At 39.9% G+C, this 20,694-nt stretch overlaps 1 protein-coding gene and 1 long non-coding RNA gene across 4 annotated transcripts in view; one reads left to right on the forward strand and one right to left on the reverse strand.

Annotated features, from left to right (window-relative positions):
* LOC112574793 overlaps positions 1 to 20,694 on the forward strand; it is a 453,350-nt gene that overhangs the window by 34,215 nt on the left and 398,441 nt on the right. The gene's annotated exons all lie outside the window — the stretch shown is intronic.
* On the reverse strand, positions 11,890 to 17,542 carry LOC112574855. The gene is made up of 4 exons (XR_003101503.1): positions 15,952 to 17,542; positions 15,596 to 15,659; positions 14,251 to 14,307; positions 11,890 to 13,200 (listed from the first exon to the last, which is right to left on the reverse strand). It is a non-coding gene; the product is annotated as an uncharacterized LOC112574855 (long non-coding RNA).

Raw genomic sequence — 20,694 nt, forward strand, 5'->3', positions numbered from 1 at the left:
ATTTGTCTCGGTGAATTTTCTCTCTTTTTTTAATTTTGTGAAGACGTGTGCACTTAATCAAGCAGCTGGATATACCCTCCTTGTGCGTAAACTTGTGCAGGTTCGAAAACGTAAGGAACGATTTTTCGCTGTGGATGTGAGAGCTTGGATGCGGCTAAAGAAAACTCTTCAACAGCGTCAAAATGGACGTGTAAGCACCCAGACACAGGAGGAACGTGACACCTTCCAAGATATTCTTCGAGACAGCATTATGTATTAGAAAGTTAGTTCCATTCAATTCTTACGAGGGCAGGTGCAACTGGAGTCAGCAATCACAAGAAGACAAAAAGTGTCCGAGGCTGAGGGCTGGAAAGATCTGCGAGCAGAAGAATTCAGACCTGCCACAAAAAAGTGCAGCTTCTGTTGCTGCGCACAGATTATCTGGTGTCCTGATTGTAGTCCTTGAAACCTATATGGCAAATCATGTGATGAAAAGATCCATTGTTTGGTGATGTATCATCAGACATACAGTTGGAAAGAAGTAAGTACAGTATATCAACATTTGTGGATATATATTTTTTATAATCTTTTAGATTGTTATGTAAATGTAAATATACACAATGGGATTGGCAATCTGAATATATATTATCTCAATATATATTCTCCCTCTCTATATATATAAGCACATGCTTCAGAAAATCAACTGAAAGGAATCAGAAATGTGGTAAGACTTAGCTAGTGTAAGAACTGATACACCATTGTGCATTACAATGTCATTGATTCTACTTTTGATGAGGTTTGAAACTTAAATAAATTCCATAATTTGATCATGGCATATTTATAGACTTGAATTCTGCAAGCTTATGTTAAAACTTGCTATTGTTTTGTCAGGACGCATCATTGTTTCTACCTGTGAAAAGAGAAGCAACCATTTTGTGTGAGCACCAGTGTGACAAGCTCTACTACCGTCAGATTAGAGTTTTTGATGCACAAGGTAGATATGCAAGATTATTATGTCTCCTAGAAAAATAGATTTTACCCAAGCATTTCTTCTCAATTTTTTTTCACCTTTTACTGTCATGCATTCAAAATATCACATTATGGAAGAACCTTGTCTTAACCAAAACAAACAAGCTTGTGAATAAATGTTAATTAATAGATACTTAACGTGAATAAATGTTCGGAAGTCAGGACTTTCACCAGCGAGGGTTAGCTGTCCTGGGTTTTGCTTACAACTCGGGCATGCAATTCTTTTTCTTCGCATGTGGCATCTGCTTACAGGGCTGTCTGCCTTGCCAGACTTTATATTTATAACCTATTGCCACTTTTTGGTTTAATGATCTATAAATTATGTTTTCCTATGTTTACTTTTAATTTGCACTAACTGATGAATGTCAGACAAAATAAATATATGAAATAGATTCAAAGAAATGGATACGTAATAATACAATTATAAACGAAAGCTCTAACTAGCTTTAATTTACAATTCTGAAAGGTAAGAATATTTACTTTACTGAATTACCTTAGCCTTGACTTTAACATGTTGTGTGGAAAGAAAAGAAGTAGGCATCATATGTCAACAATGAGAATATGTTGCATAATATTTCTGTAAAGGTAGAACAGTATCAAATTCTAAAAGCACATTTTAACAATAACAATAACAACAGACTTTATTAATCCCAATGGGCAATTTAAACATGGGAGCTGTGCCCTGCGTCCAGAATATATGTATATGGAAAAAAAAATAACACACAAAACACACACACATGCACACCTACCCATCACACACACACACATCGCTGATAGTTCATCTGTGATTGAGTAGCTGAACTGCGGATGGCACAAAAGATTTTAGATACCTATTGGTTTTGCATACTGGCATGGCATAGCGTTTACCGGAGCCTAATAAAACAAATTCTCCCGCTAGCACATGTTCAGGTATGGACAGAATGCGGGAAGCTTTCCTAATTGCTGATCACAGAAGGAAGTCAAGTCCCTCTGTTTAATACCAATTATTTTGGAACATATGTTGACAATACTATTCAAACTGTTCCTATCATGATGTCACGGACCGTCCGCAGACATGCGCATTCTTTCCACAAACCAAAATATCCTGATCGCTTCAGGGTGGGCGTACCTTCTTAGAGGCACAAATAATTATTCAATTCAAATACAATGTCAAATGAAACAAAGGCAAAATATCCACACTCATAGATTCACTCCTTCATTCGCCACACAAGATATATTACCAGTATGTTATCATTCATCCCACGTACTATTAAAGTTAACAATAAAATCAACTCTCACAAATATTGTCACCGATGAAGAACCCAATGTTCGCTCCCGATGAAACATCAACCTCTTATTTTAAAGTCTTTGAGACCCTCCCAAGTCCTCTAATCCAATTAGTCCCACTGATCTTCTTTCCACGAAGTCTATTTATTATTGAAAATAAATGGTTTTCACAGTACCCACAGTTTACAAGCGGAACGTCTCGGTCTTGCGCATGCGGCCGCCTCCTAGGTGTTTGGCCGGATGATGTTAGATTCGCTGAAGGCCGGGAGGAAACCTTTCCTCCGCCGGCGCTTACTCTCAGGCTGTGAAGAACTGTCCCTTCCAGGCGACAGATGGAAGTCGGTGCCCCAGTCTTGCACCAAGTTTTCTATTCTTTTCTCGCTGATACCAGTGTTTGGTTTCTTGACCCCGCCAAGAAACTGGGATGCCCAAGCCGCAGAGCTCCCCCACGGTGCGAACACGGACTACAGTGACTCACGACCTGTGAAGTACATCCACCTGTAGTTTAACCACGGTATTACTTCCCGTAATACCTTTTCCGCTGTCGCAGCAGTTGCGAGAAAGTCCCAAGAAAAATCCACCAGCTCTCACTTTTGCTCCGCCGTCTGCTCTCTGCTTTCCGTTTTTTCTCTAACGTTATTTTCCTCTATCTTTTACGTCACCTTATTTTGACGTCCCAGTTTGCGTCATTTGCTCAAGGGCAAACAACTTCCAGCCCACTACGCTAAATCAGATCAACCACGGTTGTCGATCTTCCCTCCTAACCCCCTCTACTAAGTACTTATCCGTTACACATGAACAGATAAATTATGAAACCAGCATACAAATGAGAAGGATAAAAGACTTTTATGTTCTTTTCTTTATTATTATAGGCAGAGATCACATCAGGAAAGTACAGTTCTGTGAATGTGAGCCAGAAGCAGTAACACTAATAAGAAATGGCTTATGGCCAGCAACACCAAAGAAGCCAGAGACTGCATTTTGCATGAAAGTGATGGAGCAATGCAGAATGCTACAGCTAGAAGGACAAATTTCTGTCCAGAAATTTTGCATGGCATTCGAGCGGAAGACAACTTTTCTACATAGTCACAGGCTCACAGCATGACTACAGAAACATGTACAAGGCACTGGGTAAACATGCTATCATATTTTGTCACAGCATGACTACAGCAACATGTACAAGACACTTGCTAAACATATCGTCATATGTTGTCCAATAAGTCTAACTTTCAAGAAACTCCTCATGGTATATTGCTTAATGACTCCATAGAGAACTGTATCAGTGCCACTAGACCTGTAGGCAAGTAGTGCGACAGTTTCATTTTATGGATGTAAATATATTTTAATTATAAGTGTTATAAGCCAATAATTTCAGTTTACATTATTTGGAAACTATGGAAAGAATACGTGGATTGTGAAAATGGTATTTTATGTGTTTGTTTAATGGTTTGTTGTGGGTAACACAATTATAGAATTTCACCATCATCAGGTGTTATGTCTTGAGACAGCTCATGCCCAAGACTTCCTGGGCAAGAAGTGCCCAATATGTAGTCTGGTATGTTGTATGGGTTAAGGATTAGGCATTTTAAGAAATATTTAAACACAGCTGTATTCTGGAAACAAAAACACCCACAAAAGTTTATTACACTTGATTTGTACATAATATTTTCACATGGTTGCAATTTAAGTTTTTGAAAATATGCCTAATCTGTGCACATCAGTTTCCCCGACGTTTTGATATAAAGAGAATTTATCAACATTGTCTAATGCCTACTGAGAATTAGGAGGTCTTTCAAAAACATATCTTCTATTTCATGAGGAGTTAATAGATGTGATTAGTGATCTTCACTCAGATATCGATTCGGAATCTGGTTGTTGAGCTATTACTTTCTTTAGTCAGTTTACTGAAGTGGACAATTGATGTGTTTATTGAAAATATAAAGGTGTTTAATGGATGATAGCATGTTTATTTTGTTTCAAAGCATTGCTACAACCAACATCAACAAAGGCTTTATGAATTCATTGCTACATTTTTGAACCAAGAACGGTCTAACCTTCTAATTCTTTTTTTTAGCAATGTTATTTTTTTATAGTATACATACAAGCCACATTCACACCGTGCATCCAGTTGCTTTCACCCACAGAAACAAGCCGTTTAATATATTTTATATGCCACTCTGGAGCAAGGCACGAGCTTATTCTTAAGTATATTGCTGTGGCACAATATATGTCTAGAGACTATCATTTGAGAAAAGAATTGTACATAACAGTATACTGCCTTCTCGTAGCTCATTCTCCTAAAAGTTTGAAGTGATGGTAGTAAATAAAACAGGGAAACAAACACAGTTTTTGCTTTGAGGAAAATTAAGTGAAAAGAATTTTCACTCGTATATCATGTTATTTACTTACAACATATTCTTACTAAGGATGTTATATACACAGGTATGCTTTGTTATAAATCTTGAGAACTCTATTTTTGTGTTCTGCAATGGTGGTTACCTGTCAAAGAGGGAGAAATGTCACATGGAAAAGGACATAGTCAAATGTATAAATATGTACGAATATCTAGCTGTGATTGCTTTCAACATTACTATCAGTTTGTTGTGCTATTGTGGATGTTGCATGGAGTGCCCCAAAAAAGTCATTGGTATAACCATATGTTTTTGGCACATGGGGTGCATTCACCACTATTTTCACGTTTGTTCACATTTCTTGCATTTTGTGATCATTCAAAGTGACATTGCTGCTATCCTGTCATGTCCCTTTTGTCCAGGTGTTGTAGAGTCGGTAATACATGTAATGTTCTTATGATAAAGATACAGGGTAGTAAGAAAGAAATGTAAACAATAAATTGTTTCTTTCCCCGTATTTTGCATCTAGCAGGGAGACTTCTGTGGTCAGACAAACACTATCCCTGTAAATCCACCGCTTGACCTAGCACGAATAGCTATTTTACTGTACTTCATTAAAGTGTATGTTCAATAAATTGAAAAGGGCTTGAAAAACGAGGGTGTGGTATTTGTTGTAAATGAGAGACAAAATTTTACGCACGTGTGTGTGTGTGCGCGTGTTTGTTTACAACGTATCATAGAAGTAGTAGGCTCTGGCTATGCTCGGGTTCGTGGCATTCAGGATGATTATGTGTCGGGGAAGGTAGCAGTTCCGTTGGTGTACGGTGCCAACTATACAAATGGATGAACTCCACGATTGCGATTGCAGGTAAGGACGAGTCACCGTGAACGAAAAGGTGTGTTGATCGTTAGTGTGTTCGCGTAGACTGCTTTTCGACATGATCGGGGGTCAATCACGATTGTGCGGACTGTCATCAGTAGTTGTATGTGTAGATCACTTCCAACAGCGCCCTCTTATTGCTGTACATAAACACACACCGACTACACGAGCACAACATTGACAAGTTTTCGCAAACTGGCAAGAAGGGTTGTTGCAGATCAGGGAAATCTTCAAAGGAGGTGAGAATCAAGCAGGCAATGTTCGAGAAGAATTAAAGAAGTAGCACAATGCCACTAAAAGTTAAACCAGTTATATGTACTTTCACACTACAATGGGTGTTCGTCAGAAAAATCACGCCAAAAAAGACGACCACCTAACACCACATGCATCTGTATCTTTCTACTGATTACAGCGGGCAACTTTCCATTTTCATAACTTGTAAAAACTCATCTGTAATCGAACATTAAAGGGGCGTACACATTCGACATCAAAGTGGTATCACGGATTTAGATAGAGCAACAGCTGCGATAGTTGTGCGCGCACCTTGAACGTTGGCGCTTGTTTGGGGGATGATTGGCAATGGGTAAACCAATGTTACAAGACTTTCCCTAACTTGGCCGAATCTTGCGTGTTTGCTGGGAGTTATTCAGAAAAATGGTAAATTACACCTAATGTATAAGAGACAATGCAGACAGAGAAAAGGGGGCAAAGACAGGAGTAGATGAGATATAGGAACAACAGACATACAAATAGACCCTAAATGCAAACTTGATACAAGAGGTCATCTTCCGTTCATAAAGTAAGGTCAGATATGAAGGTCTTGGTTACTTCTGGGACTTTAACGTTTAACTTCTAATAATATAGAACTTTTTCGTAAATATATCATTTCTTAATATGTATTGGGTGTGTCTTTTCCCGCTACGAGACGGGCGGTCCCCGCGGGTGGAGAGGATGGAATCAGTCCAAGCGACGAGAGCCATCCCGTGACACTAAGACACCTATGACCACAAAATAACAGTGTTAGCAAAACAGAAACTTATGTGAATGAGCAGCTAGTAGAGATAAGCAGCTTCCTTTAAGTGGAGGACAACCTTGTAGCATTGGAGTAATTGTAGAAATTCTGGCTTTCCTTCGTCGGGTGCGTTATCTAATGTACCTAGCCTTGTGTTGGTGTGGTTGTCTTTTTCTGTTTTTATCATCTACTGCACACCCGCACTTAGCCGACCTTGGAATCTACAAAAGTCGCTGCAGTGTACCCAGCAGAAGTGTGTTTTCTTTGGTGCATTCTTCTGCCATGTCACAACTACGGACAACACGAATCTCGTTCACTACAGTGATCAACGTTCAGCTCATTCGCACGACCAGGACATAAGTGCAACAAGCTAGAATTCTTGTGGACAGACATGTTCCCACAGGTAAATAGGTTTAAAGACAGATTTATTTACATTACTTACACACACACACGCGCGCGCGCGCAACTGCTATTTCTATTCTAATCCACCTGCCTAGCCTACTGAATTCTAGCACCAAACTCCCGGGGCTGGGTGAAGAGGTGCCACATATCAGTATGCCCGCGCGATTTTCTATTTTTATGTACCTATAAATCTGTTATTTGACTTGTGTTAAACAATCGTCAATTTGTTTTCCCTGGAAGACTAATTGATTATTCATTCATATCTTCTTTTACACAATACTGTGGTATCGTCGGGGACATTGAGACAGTTCTTGCACAAGTCTTGTATCATTCCTACTGAGTGGCATGTTTAGCCCTATATTTTATGTTGGTTCTTCCTCAACCCTCATTGTCTTTGTCCTCACTCAAGGGTTTTCCAGAGGATGTTCTTCACTAAAGTCTTGTGGCTGGTTACATGGCCAGACAAGAGACGATTTTCCCGTCTCCAGAAGGGGCTCACGTTGGCCCATCATGATTCGCACATCTTCATTAGTCTTGTGATGAATAGAAGAAATTCGGAACTGTTTTCTCAGGCACTGGATGTCGAATGCTTTTATTCGCTTTATAGACCGGTGAAAAGGGCAAAAGAGATTATGAATTTCGAGGGTGTCTTTGGCATCCGTACTGGCTTCAAAGGTCAGCAGTAAGAAGACCGAAGTGACGAGAATCCACAACAAGAAGGAACTCCCAATCCAACTTCAAGGAGAGAACATCCTGGAAACAGACCGCTTCACGTATCTGAGGAGCATTGTCAACAGAGATATTGGAACGGACGATGACATCAAAAAGGCCAGACATGCCTCTTTATTATTATCATCATAATTATTGTAAACTTGTATAGCACCATATTGCGGCCCTATGGCTCATTGCGCTTTTCGGGGAAAAAAAACCCAACATAACATACAAAATCGTTAACTAGAGAATGACAGATGAGATTAAAGATATTTAGCAACAAGATGCCCCAGCGTGCGCAAATCAACAGCCTACGCCCCATCTGGAACTCCCGAGCATTATCCTTCCGCAGTAAGACCCGCATCTTCAACACAAATGTGAATGCAGTCCTACTGTATGGTTCTGAAACATGGAGAGTGACATAGGCCATCTACGCCATATCCCGGGAATAAGATGGACTAAAAAGATCTCCAACAGCAGCCTGTGCAAAAGAACCAACCAGAATGCCACTAGTCAAGACATCAAAAAGCTCAAATGGGGCTGAACAGGACACACCCTGCGCAAACCACCTGACACCAATGCTAAGCAGGCACTTGACTGGAACCCTCAGGGAAAGAGGAGAGTTGGGAGACCGAAGCAGACTTGGAAAAGAACAGTAGAGTGCGAGACAAAGGATATTGGAACCACATGAACCCAAATAAGGCATGCTGCCCCAAACCGGGTCCGATGGTGAGGTGTTGTTGCGGCCCTATGTTCTTCGAGTAGTAACATGGTGTCACGACCACTAGTCGGACAGTGCGCATTCTTTACAAAGAACGATAAGAGATCACTTCAGTTTGAGACGTTCTGTTATTTATTTTACACTAAAAGGAAAAATACTAAATAAAACACATAAATTGTAATACAAGAATTTCCAACAGGTCAAGTTAAACCATACAGCACAAGTTCACTGTCATCCGTTCTAAATCAGAATGTGTACATCATATGTTGGTTCAACACCGACACTACGGCAGCGCGCAGGCTGCTACAACAGTTCTCATACATATGTCCGTTTCAATCCACATCTAACGATACGTCTCTCCCAAGCACCTTTCTAGCCACCAGCAATGTCCGTGTGCTCATACATGTTCATCAAACACATTCACACAGTCCGTGTAAACCTTCTTGTTCTCCCTCTAACGTTGACGGTGGAGATAACAATGGGGGTACGACCTTCCCCCTCTCTCTCTCTGGAGGTAAACTCAAAAAGCAAAAGTCTTACTTTGCGTTGTCGGTACCAGCGGACAATCAAATCGTCAGTGTCCTCGACACTCCATGGCACGACTTTTTAAAGACGACAGCGACGGCCCTCCACGCGGTCGGTGTGTCGTCGTCGTTGTCAAGTACGAGAGTGGAGCCCCTTGCTCAACACTCCCCAGCTGTGATGAGATGCTGCCCGCCTATAGTCGTCGGCTCGGGTTGTTCTTCTCTGGAACTTCTCAGCTCGGCGATGTCCACTGCTCCCAGTAGCAGATTCGGCGAGGAACCTTCAGCAGCAGTTCTACTGAAGTTACGATCCCCAAAACACAGCAACAGCAGCGGCTCCGTAGCAAACACGGTACAGCAAGTCCGTCATCAATACACTCCACTCACAATTAACAGCCGCCACTGTATCCATCAGCTTCTCAATCGCTGCATGGCTCTCTCTCCTCTCCTCTCAACTCGCTCTACCGTCTCGATACTCTCTTCTCTCCCCCCCCCCCTCTAACTCAAGCTACCCTCCGGCTTAAATACTCGTTCACTAACTACGCAGTGCCTGCCACCTGGCAGAGGGGTAACACCCACCGGACTGGCCACGCCACCCCGCTCCCCCCTCTACTTCTTTTCAACAACTCAGACGCAATTACCTAAAAATAAAAGATGCACGGACTGATCCGTGACATTCCTCCCCTCTTCAAAAAAAAATGTTTACATTTTTGCTAACTGTACCATATTATTTTTCTCTCATCATCACAGATTTGTCAGTGTTCTCTTATTAATTTTGTCCTTCGTTCCACCGCTTTTCGGTCCCAGCCTTGGCTGCTATCTTCCTTTCCAGGGATTTCTTTATTGGTACTATATTTTCAATTTCTTTCTTCATGTTTTCTTCACGTTCCTTGAGGAATTTGATTTCTGCTAAGGCATAGTTAGTAAGGGCTTCGTCTCTAAGACCCAACAGTTCACCTTCCTTTAGATACGCTGTTACATCACTCGTCGGTTCTGCCATGTTTATAAATGCACTTTCCTCCTCCAGATTAATATTAAAATTATTATCAAACAGACTAGATAAACAGTCACTCCAAGTTTTTTTTCACCTCTAAACGGGCACCAAGTTCACTCAATTTTCACATTAGTTAACAAAATAAATTCTTAAATATATCATCATCACAAAGGCCATCAACTACATCAAAATTAACTTACCTGAAAAGGTTATATATCAAACCATATCAAAGCATATCGATAAAAGGGGTTACAATCACGGTTCCGAGAATTCCCCTCAAAAAAAATTATATATATATTTTTTTTCAAGAAAATACACTCCAAAACAATACAAGAAAGACCAAAATAATCACCAAATAAAAGAAAAAATTAAGTAACGACTGTGCAATGTTGCAAAATAAAACTTATTGCAAACAATATTTCAATACCACATGAATTCGTAACAAACGTAACTGTATTAAAATAACTAAAGAAGAAACATGATGCTAAGCTAGCATACACATCAAATTACACTTTCACAGGACCGTCCCAAACCAACAACACACAGAAAAAAGATTCTAAATTAAAGTTCCTAGAGGTATGAAGGATAGACACAGACACAACAGCAAGACTAGACCTAAGGCCCTCTCTGTCGGCGGAACTATACAAGCCGGCAGACCCGTGTAATCGGAGACGGGATGAACACAGAGACGAAAGCTTCAAAATACATAAATTTGGCTGACTGCCAACCGTGTACTCAAACTGCTGATACCAACTTCTATTACCAGCTTGTATACATGCAAATTCTCTAACGTGTATACAGACTTCTAATCAACGTGTTACACAAACAGACTGTCCCTCACTGAAGTGATCACGTCGGGGTCACCAAATTGTCACGACCACTAGTCGGACAGTGCGCATTCTTTACAAAGAACGATAAGAGATCACTTCAGTTTGAGACGTTCTGTTATTTATTTTACACTAAAAGGAAAAATACTAAATAAAACACATAAATTGTAATACAAGAATTTCCAACAGGTCAAGTTAAACCATACAGCACAAGTTCACTGTCATCCGTTCTAAATCAGAATGTGTACATCATATGTTGGTTCAACACCGACACTACGGCAGCGCGCAGGCTGCTACAACAGTTCTCATACATATGTCCGTTTCAATCCACATCTAACGATACGTCTCTCCCAAGCACCTTTCTAGCCACCAGCAATGTCCGTGTGCTCATACATGTTCATCAAACACATTCACACAGTCCGTGTAAACCTTCTTGTTCTCCCTCTAACGTTGACGGTGGAGATAACAATGGGGGTACGACCTTCCCCCTCTCTCTCTCTGGAGGTAAACTCAAAAAGCAAAAGTCTTACTTTGCGTTGTCGGTACCAGCGGACAATCAAATCGTCAGTGTCCTCGACACTCCATGGCACGACTTTTTTAAAGACGACAGCGACGGCCCTCCACGCGGTCGGTGTGTCGTCGTCGTTGTCAAGTACGAGAGTGGAGCCCCTTGCTCAACACTCCCCAGCTGTGATGAGATGCTGCCCGCCTATAGTCGTCGGCTCGGGTTTTCTTCTCTGGAACTTCTCAGCTCGGCGATGTCCACTGCTCCCAGTAGCAGATTCGGCGAGGAACCTTCAGCAGCAGTTCTACTGAAGTTACGATCCCAAAACACAGCAACAGCAGCGGCTCCGTAGCAAACACGGTACAGCAAGTCCGTCATCAATACACTCCACTCACAATTAACAGCCGCCACTGTATCCATCAGCTTCTCAATCGCTGCATGGCTCTCTCTCCTCTCCTCTCAACTCGCTCTACCGTCTCGATACTCTCTTCTCTCCCCCCCCCCTCTAACTCAAGCTACCCTCCGGCTTAAATACTCGTTCACTAACTACGCAGTGCCTGCCACCTGGCAGAGGGGTAACACCCTCCGGACTGGCCACGCCACCCCGCTCCCCCCTCTACTTCTTTTCAACAACTCAGACGCAATTACCTAAAAATAAAAGATGCACGGACTGATCCGTGACACATGGACTAGACTAAACTTCGGCATCCGTACTATGTAGCAAACTGTATGATAGTGCTTCTGTAAGTCATGTTCAATGTGTCAATCGCTGCTGTGTCTGTTGCGATCCACGTGTTTCATTTGACGGTTTCGGTCAAGAAGAGACCAAATACTAATATGTTGCTTAGGGAAAGTAAGCTGTATGAGGTCACCGTGGGGGATATAGACGCCAAGTATGTAATTAAAGCCAAGTTGAATTGCTAAATATTCCGTCGTTATGCAGCATACCTAGATATGTTTTACTAATTTGTGCTCTACTGTTATTGGATACTGTATTATATACTGTCAAAGCGGCGCTAGAATAAAAGCTGGATTCATAGCCACACAAGGTTGAGGGTTCTTAATCATCCTTTGATGTTTTCCCCGTCCTTCTTAAGCCGGAAATAGTGTAAGCATAATGGTTTTCAATTTATCAGCTGTTTGAATTATCTTTTTTTGTCAGCGCTATTCGGTCTTTCTTTTAAATCACACCTTAAGATCTGACATCAAGATCAGTTCTAAAACTGTTTTTTTTTTATCAGAAAGAAATTACCAGTCAAAAGGAGGAGGAGGAGGAGGAGGAAACTGAGTCTGTTTTAAAGTTACAGATAAAGGCTTCGACCTCTTTCCACCATCCATACTTTTTTGTTACACATTTACTTCCTTTCCATGCTTTGAGACACATTCAAAACAGACAAAAGACATCAACTGCATATTTTTTCTGAAAACTGACATACACTTTTTAATCCCATGAAATGTTTTTATGTCCACATTGAAGAAGAAATTTTACAATGTGCGAAATATATTAATACAAATTTAAAACAAATGAAAAGAGAAAACAGCACACTTACTCCCATATATACATGACAGTACTGACTTGGTGAATATGAATCACATTTTACAATCTGCTGTTCGGACTGCAATGGAAAATCATTCAGCACTACTCTGCTCTAAAGCCAATGCAGTTACTGAAGAGCCAATACTTGTATGTATATCCAGAAGTCACAACATGCAAGATGGTTCATTATGTCTTATCTGACTAAATTTAAAGTAAATCCTAAGCTATGCACAAATGTAAACCATAAATAATAAATGTTATTTTCTTTTCATTCTACTTTTATAAATTTTCTGGTTAATTTGATTAATATCAAAGAATTAATATAAAATTTAGCCAAAACTGGATTGTCCTGGCGAATTTATTCAATTTCCATTGAAGTGGGTATGTGATCAACGGCCCCAAGAGGCCCCAAACTGTTTTCTTATGCTTAAACTGTCATTGCATCCCATGTGACTCGTGTTCCTGCACACAGAGGCACACAATCATATGTAACCTTGCATTTTTATAGTTACCAACAATCACACAAATATGCTTTGGAACAGACTGCACTGTAAGATTCAATATGATAAAGATTGTGCTAATACTCATAAATAATAATAAATTCCAATAGCACCATATCCTAGCCTTTGGGCAAACTCATGATTGACAAACACACACACAAGCATACATGGACGCACAACATAAAATGCAAATTGAATTGTCTACAAAATGCCACATGGGATAAAATGTAGCCAGAAATTATTCGCAGCATACATAATTCAGCTTGAGAAAGACTGATTCATCCAGGCTGCAAATGCTATGATCCACATTCCACACCACAGTTTCAGCCATAGCAAGATCTATGAGATAAAGGCCATTGTTCTGCTTATAGGGCTGCCTGCAAAATGCCTTCTTGAAAAATCATACTGAACTCCAGGAAGGCAATGCAAATTCATTGATGTAACAAGTTTTAGGACACATTAGTTGTTAATAAGCACACTTATATAGCAACTTTCTCCATCATCAGCCAGACTAAAAGCGCTTTACATGCATAAAGGCATGCAAGCACTCGGATTTGGAACAGGTATAACTTTTCGTTGATAGGCTGTAAACCTAGGGGGCATAAGATCATATTAAAACAATCACACAATAACAATCTAGCAGGTGCAACAAATGGTGACAATATGGCAAAATATATAGATGAGTACATAAGACAAAACAATATATGTATAGAATTTACTACAACTGTGGTAATGCAATTTGAATCAATTTGCATAAATTGATAGTATATTTTTGGATGTAATATTTATCCGATGAAATTTAAATTCATTTGGATAATGCACAAAATAAACAGGAAGCAGCACTGTCTGTGACAAAGTTAACAAAGGGTTTCTTGTGAACAGGCTTTTGGCAGTTTTTGGTTGTGCTCTTGTTGTGTAATAAGCATAAGTGAACACAACAAGAGCACAACCAAAAACTGCCAAAAGCCTGTTCACAAGAAATGACACAGAAAATACTAATTTTCAGTCTTACTTTTGGCCTTTGGTAATTCCTTTAATGAAACTTCTAAGGAATTAGTATTTGTCCGATCTGTAACAGATTAACCATTGCTTGTATAAGAACTGCCAAGGCAACAAACTGATGAAATTCAGTGTTGTAAAGTCTGAAACCTAGTGAAATGTAGACTTAATTATTATACCCAAGTTCAAAATAATATTACAATAACTCTTACACATTGATTGTATGATACAGAAAGAAGAGAATGATTGGATTTAGATAATAAAAAACATGCCATGATCTGTGAGTTTAAAAGTATGAAAAATATTAAACATCTCAATATTGTATGGCAGGGTTACAGCTACTAATCTATTACTTGAATGTAATACATTTCATGTTTTCACCGGCTTTGGCTATGATTTGGAAATTAACATAGTAGTGGTACAGAGAAAGAACTAATCTCAAGCTTTTGGAAAATATGAAAGTAAATAAGAACTAATAAGAAAAATACGAACTAGTATTCCTTACATTAGAAAAGGTACTTCCATTAGTGATTTATATAACTAATCAATGGCACTGACTAAAGAAAATCTATTAGCCGAATAGTGAGCACAAACATTTTCCATCATCATGGACTGCTCATTACTTGTTGGTACCATGAAAGTACATCGATTCATAAAGATATCTAAAAATTAATCTCAAGGCCTACACATTACAATGGGTATGTATTTTAGTATCCTCAGCAGCGCATTTATAGGATGTCATTAGTTCTGCCCTAAGGACCATGGTTCTATCTACATCTTGCTTTTACCCTTTGAGGTGCCCATCATTGGTAGCCCTAAACAGCACAATTCCATAGGTCACTAGACACAGGTAAGCTACATGAAATGGTGTCAACCATAGGGGTAGAATAAACATATAAACTACTGGCCATTGCTCTAATACTGTACTTGCATACTGTAATACTTCATGCATTTGGTTCAACATTTTTGCTCAATTGACACCAACCATAAAGCATACTATCTGGCTGATTCTGCTTATCTGTCATTATCATACAAAACATTCAGGCATCACCTGACACGGGAATAATCTGAGATTATTGTATCAATCCCTAAAGATTCTCATAACACTTTACTAACAAGTTATTATCTTTCTCATTCTCTCATGCCTACTTTAGCAGCTTGTACTTCTTTTTCTTCAATCGGTGGTAATGCATCCTTTCTATGAACTGTATATACATCTTAATATAGAATTATGTCATTAATACACTAAAAACTTTAAAAAGTATGATGTAAGATAAGTAGAATAGAACAGTGCTTCAATGCATGCAATTAACGTAGTATAATAGCTGCTGTACACGCTTGAGATAAAATAAACCTACCCTTCAGCCTTTTGCTGCAGAACACATTAAAAGCCGTGGTTCTTTTGAAAACTGGTTCCATTGTCTACACAAAAAAGAAATATTTGTCTGAAATGTATAGCTATGTATATCTCAATGTCACAAGGTATTGTCATTTTTGTTTTATTGGAATGAGTTAGACCTGATATGATGATAGCTCTTAATTATACCTCATCAGTCTAACCCTTAAGAACACAGGTTTTTGCTTGGCAGTCACACATTACTATATATTTGTAGTAAATGTAGCATGACCATCACATTCTCTACAGTTAAAATGTATAGCAGTCATGTCAAAAGGTCTCGTAAGAATTGAAAAGAACTAACTTTCTAATACATACTGCTATCTCGAAGAATATCCTGGATGATGTCACGTTCCTCCTGTGTCTGGGTGCTTACACGTCCATTTTGCCGCTGTTGAAGAGTTCTCTTGAGCCGCATCCAAGCTCTCACATCCACAGCGAAAAATCGTTCCTTACGTTTACGAACCTGCCCGAGTTTACGCACAAAGAGGGTATATCCAGCTGGATACCACTTTCTTATCCGAGGCATGCTTGATTAAGTGCACACGTCTTCACAAAATTTAAAAAAAAAAAAAGCACCGAGACTAATGGAGGAGCTCACAACAGGGAGACACGAATTAGTGGGGTTCTCGTTTTCATTAGCTTTGACATTAATTCTTCTTGGTGATATTATAAATGTTTGATCTATTTGTATCATTTTATTTCTTAATTTTACTCTTCGAAATAATCAGTTTTTGGTTTGGTTTTTTTTAATTTTGTTTTAAGTAGAGAACATCGAAATGACTCCTCCCTTCAATAAAATGACTAGTTACAAAAAAATACTTGCTAACTTTGTACCAGAAAAAAAAATCACACATTAAAGACTAAGGATAAAAATATAGTATTATAGTGCATACAATATATCACTTTCCCCCTTTTCCTTCTGCTTTTGTGATCCGCCTCTATACTTTTTAGAAAGCATTCTGGACGTGTTTTGGAACTCTTTGGAAAAGGAAAACAAATGACACTGACTGACGTCCCCCCACCCGTACTCCCCATCAAAATAAAAACAACACAGACTTTCACATATTAAAAAACTCCACAAAGCTCTTTAGACAATTTTTTCTCTTTATTATAAATATAAGCACTTTTCCCCGTGCTATAGCCTGTGTTGTTGACCCTTCGTTACACGATGCAAGCACGTATAGGAATTCTGTCAATTTCGTGTTTGCCGATGTGTTTAATCCTTTTGCTGATTAATTCTGCTTTTGTAAAACGTCTGCTGCATTTTTAAAAAGAATTAAAAATCGTATCTTCTGTCGTTCGATCCTTGATTCGACCTTTTCTAGTCGTGTTTACGAAAACAAATCGACACGGAGTGACGCCCTGGCATTAATTCGCTATACGGTATATCGTCATCTAAGCAACCTTTCCATACCAACAAATCCGCAAAGCTTTGTGTGCACATTTTCCTATTTCATTATTTACAAAAATAATTTACAAAAATAAAAGATTTTCTCAATGCTATAGGCTGTGAGTTGACCCTTCGGTAATCGACAGTAAGCAAATATACGTATGGTCGATTCGATCGTGTTTCCCTAATTTTCTTCCCTGTTCCTTCTGCTTTCGTAATACATCTGATAACTTTATAAAAGGCATTTTAAAATCGTATTTACTGTCGTTCTATCTTGAATTCGGCGTTTTTCATCGTACTCTAAATGACTAAATATTGTAGTCATTCGTGAGACGATGCGGCTGAGTAGGTAGGTTGCCGGCAACCGTTGCCCATTGCGCGCAATGGACATCGGCTCAGTCCAGGTAGCGAGAACGAAAACTTTTTGGACTGAGTCAGGGTCGCATCGGGTGGATGATGATGATGATGATGATGATGATGATGATGATGATGATGATGATGATGACGACATTTAAAAATTCACAGTCTTCTGAGCGATATACTATTTCTGTTAAATTTGTGGCAATTTGTGATACCCACAATTGTCTCGCGTTCTCTTTGAAGCAACAGATTGAGGATTTGATGTTTTTATATGGTTATACACTACAGGGGACACGGAGGCGGAGTGACGGTGCAGACAGTGAGAATTGTGGTAGACAGCCGGCGGTCAACAGGCAAGCCAAGGGTCACCTAGTCGACATCACGAACTCTTTTTATAATCTTTGTTGTAGAGATGGTAATTTCTTCTTCTTACACATTATTTTATAAACTGATAATTAGTATTGCAGATGTTTTTTGTTTTACGTCAGATTTTTTCTCGATTTTTTTGTTGTTGCGTATTTAGTTTTGAATCAATGCAATGTTTTAGACACTTTGCTACCACATCGTGTCACCTTGTTATTTGCTTTTTGATTCTTCATCAAGATTTCTGTCTGTTTTATTTTTTATAGTTCATCTGTACAGTCATCTCAAATTGCATTCAAATTAATATTTGTAACAGTGTCCCGTGACCGCGACGAAGCCAGTCGAACTTCAACTGAGTGCAGACCATACACAGAAATGACAAAGACAAAATTCACGTAACAAACAAAACTAATTTATTAGCCACAAAAATAATACTGATAGGAATCAAAAATCAAACATTCCACACTCTCACATGAACAAATATAGATCAGCGCGAGCAATCCAACAACAAAAAATAGATAAATTAAAATAAGACAAATCAGCTGCCCTGTGCACAGGCTAATCTCAGTCACCGTATATACAATACATCACCCGCATGCACTGCAGGGTGACAGTTTAGAAGTCCGTTGAAGATGTCCACAGACGGCAGCCCGCCCTCTGGCCTTGCTTGCCGCTCTAACGACGTACCCCCACCCCTCTGTCTTCTCGTCCAGATGCGATGACGTGGGCCGGCCACTGGTCACGTGAGCTCCTGCTCGAAGATTCCTGCTCTAGGTGTTCAGTCGAAAGCCTTTCCGCACACTGGTGCAGCGGGGTCGCGAGTTCACGCACCGACGAGATGATGATGATGGTGCAGGGTGGACGCTTGACACGATGACGGACAGCAATGCGAACAAAGGATGTGAAGACACGGTGACACGCAGGAAGAGCGAAAAACAACAACCGGTGGAAGAGTGAAGAAGAACGAAAAATAAGCCTGTAGATAAAACAATTCTTACAATCAACAGGCGTGTCCCGAAACTGCTCAATTTCTAAAACAATATTTTCACACCGACACATATATCTGACCATCGGACTATGGCTTTGAACATAAAAAGATTCTCTCACTTGCACTTCCACCGCCACCCTAAGGCCCCTTACAGACTAGAATGGTGTGGAACCCGACAGAATTGGTCTCTACTCACCCAAAACGGCTTGTGGCAGATCGGTCGATACAAATGAAAAACTGTGACTGTCATGGCCACGGTCCAGCACCGTCTGTTACTTGATGACGACTACCCATGACGTCAAAGAAGGAAAAAATAAAATGACGCGTCCAAGAAGCTGTGCGCGCGCGCGCAAGACGTGAGACAAAGAGGGGACAAAAGCGTGAAGAAAACACCTAACGATGGGCGAGCTCAGTATGGGAGGCATACAAGGATGACAGCACAATCGCTGACATGCGACAAACAGTAATCTTATAAACTGAAATGCACCTACCAAACAATGTAACTAGCACAAATACATTTTTAAAAAAAATCCTCAATGCTTATGTCTGACCCATAATTGCGTATAATGCAATCACCACGAGGCAATCATTGTCAGCCACTATTGTCATCACTACGCAAATCAAAAGCAAAAAAAAAATAATAATAATAAAAAATAGAGAAACATATACCCGAGAAGAAAAGTTAAATCGAGAATTAAGAGGATGATAATAACAAATAAAAGTAAACAATTAAAAACTAAACAATACACTTATGATGATGATGATGATGATGATGATGATGATGATGATGATGATGATGATGATGATGATTGTTCATCAAAAGTTATAACGAACAGCAGGTAGAGAGGAAAGAGTAGGTCCAAGTGGAAAGAAGTTTATAACAAACTGTATAATAATTTTTAAAAAATTACTATGATTAAGGTAAAGGTCCACTACAGAAGAAGGAGAAGGAGACTGGTACAAAAGTTATCCAGCCTGACCCTGTACAAGGTAGGACACTTGCTGCCATCGGGGACAGCCGACCTCAGATTGATGAGGTGCCAGAGGTTTTCAAGCAAAGGTTTACTGATGAGGTTAGTAAAGCGGTCAATGATAGAAAACAAGAGTAATGCACACGCTTACGGTGTGCTCAATTCGTTAATTACAGATAAATTGATAAGCATATTTTCCATTTTATATTATTTAAGCTCATTGTCTATAGCGTCACTAAACTTTCAGTGTGCTTTCCTTTTGTTAATTTTTTGGGTAATCAGCTTTGTCATTTTTGTTGTGCTTAAATTAAAAGCTTTGATGCTCGTTGTTTAACATTAATGCAGTAAGGGTGGATTTAATGCAGGAAATCATCTCAGAACAAGCAAACTGGCTATGGTGGGTTCAGGAAGCCTTTCCTGACCTGGACTCTCGCCCCTACTTCCTACCTGCTCTCTACCTGAAACGTGTGCCGAGTACCACAGAGACCGTTTCTGGCAGGGAGGTAAAGGTTATTCAATCAACATCTCAGGAAGATGGTTCAGTTCCTCAGCACGAGATCAGAGATGATGAAGCCATGGCTCCCCAGCCTGCATATGCTTTGGGATTTTGAAGGGCCCCCAACGGGGGGACGTGTGAAAGTAAGGGCTACGGGCTATCCCGCTCCTAAATGATCGAACGCCCAGCCGTTACGCGCTTACAGTGACCCGTATGTCGGACTTTTCGCTATGACCTCTAACCTCGCGCCCGCATTGGCTGACCGGCTGTCGGACTCCACACTCGCCGCCCCATGGGTTTCTACCTGCAACAACCGCTTTGGTCATCGCACTCTCGGTGAGTTTGTGAATTAGGTGAGAAGTGGGCCCTTAAATTCTGTAAAATATTATAACGTGAATTATTCATACCAGTTGAAACTGATCTTCTCCAAGTCTGTTTTGGCCTCCCAACTTTCCTCTTCCCCTGCGGGTTCCAGTCAAGTGCCTGCCTG

The sequence above is a fragment of the Pomacea canaliculata genome, linkage group LG11 (assembly GCF_003073045.1).
Source record: "Pomacea canaliculata isolate SZHN2017 linkage group LG11, ASM307304v1, whole genome shotgun sequence".
NCBI classification, from domain to species: Eukaryota; Metazoa; Mollusca; class Gastropoda; order Architaenioglossa; family Ampullariidae; genus Pomacea; species Pomacea canaliculata.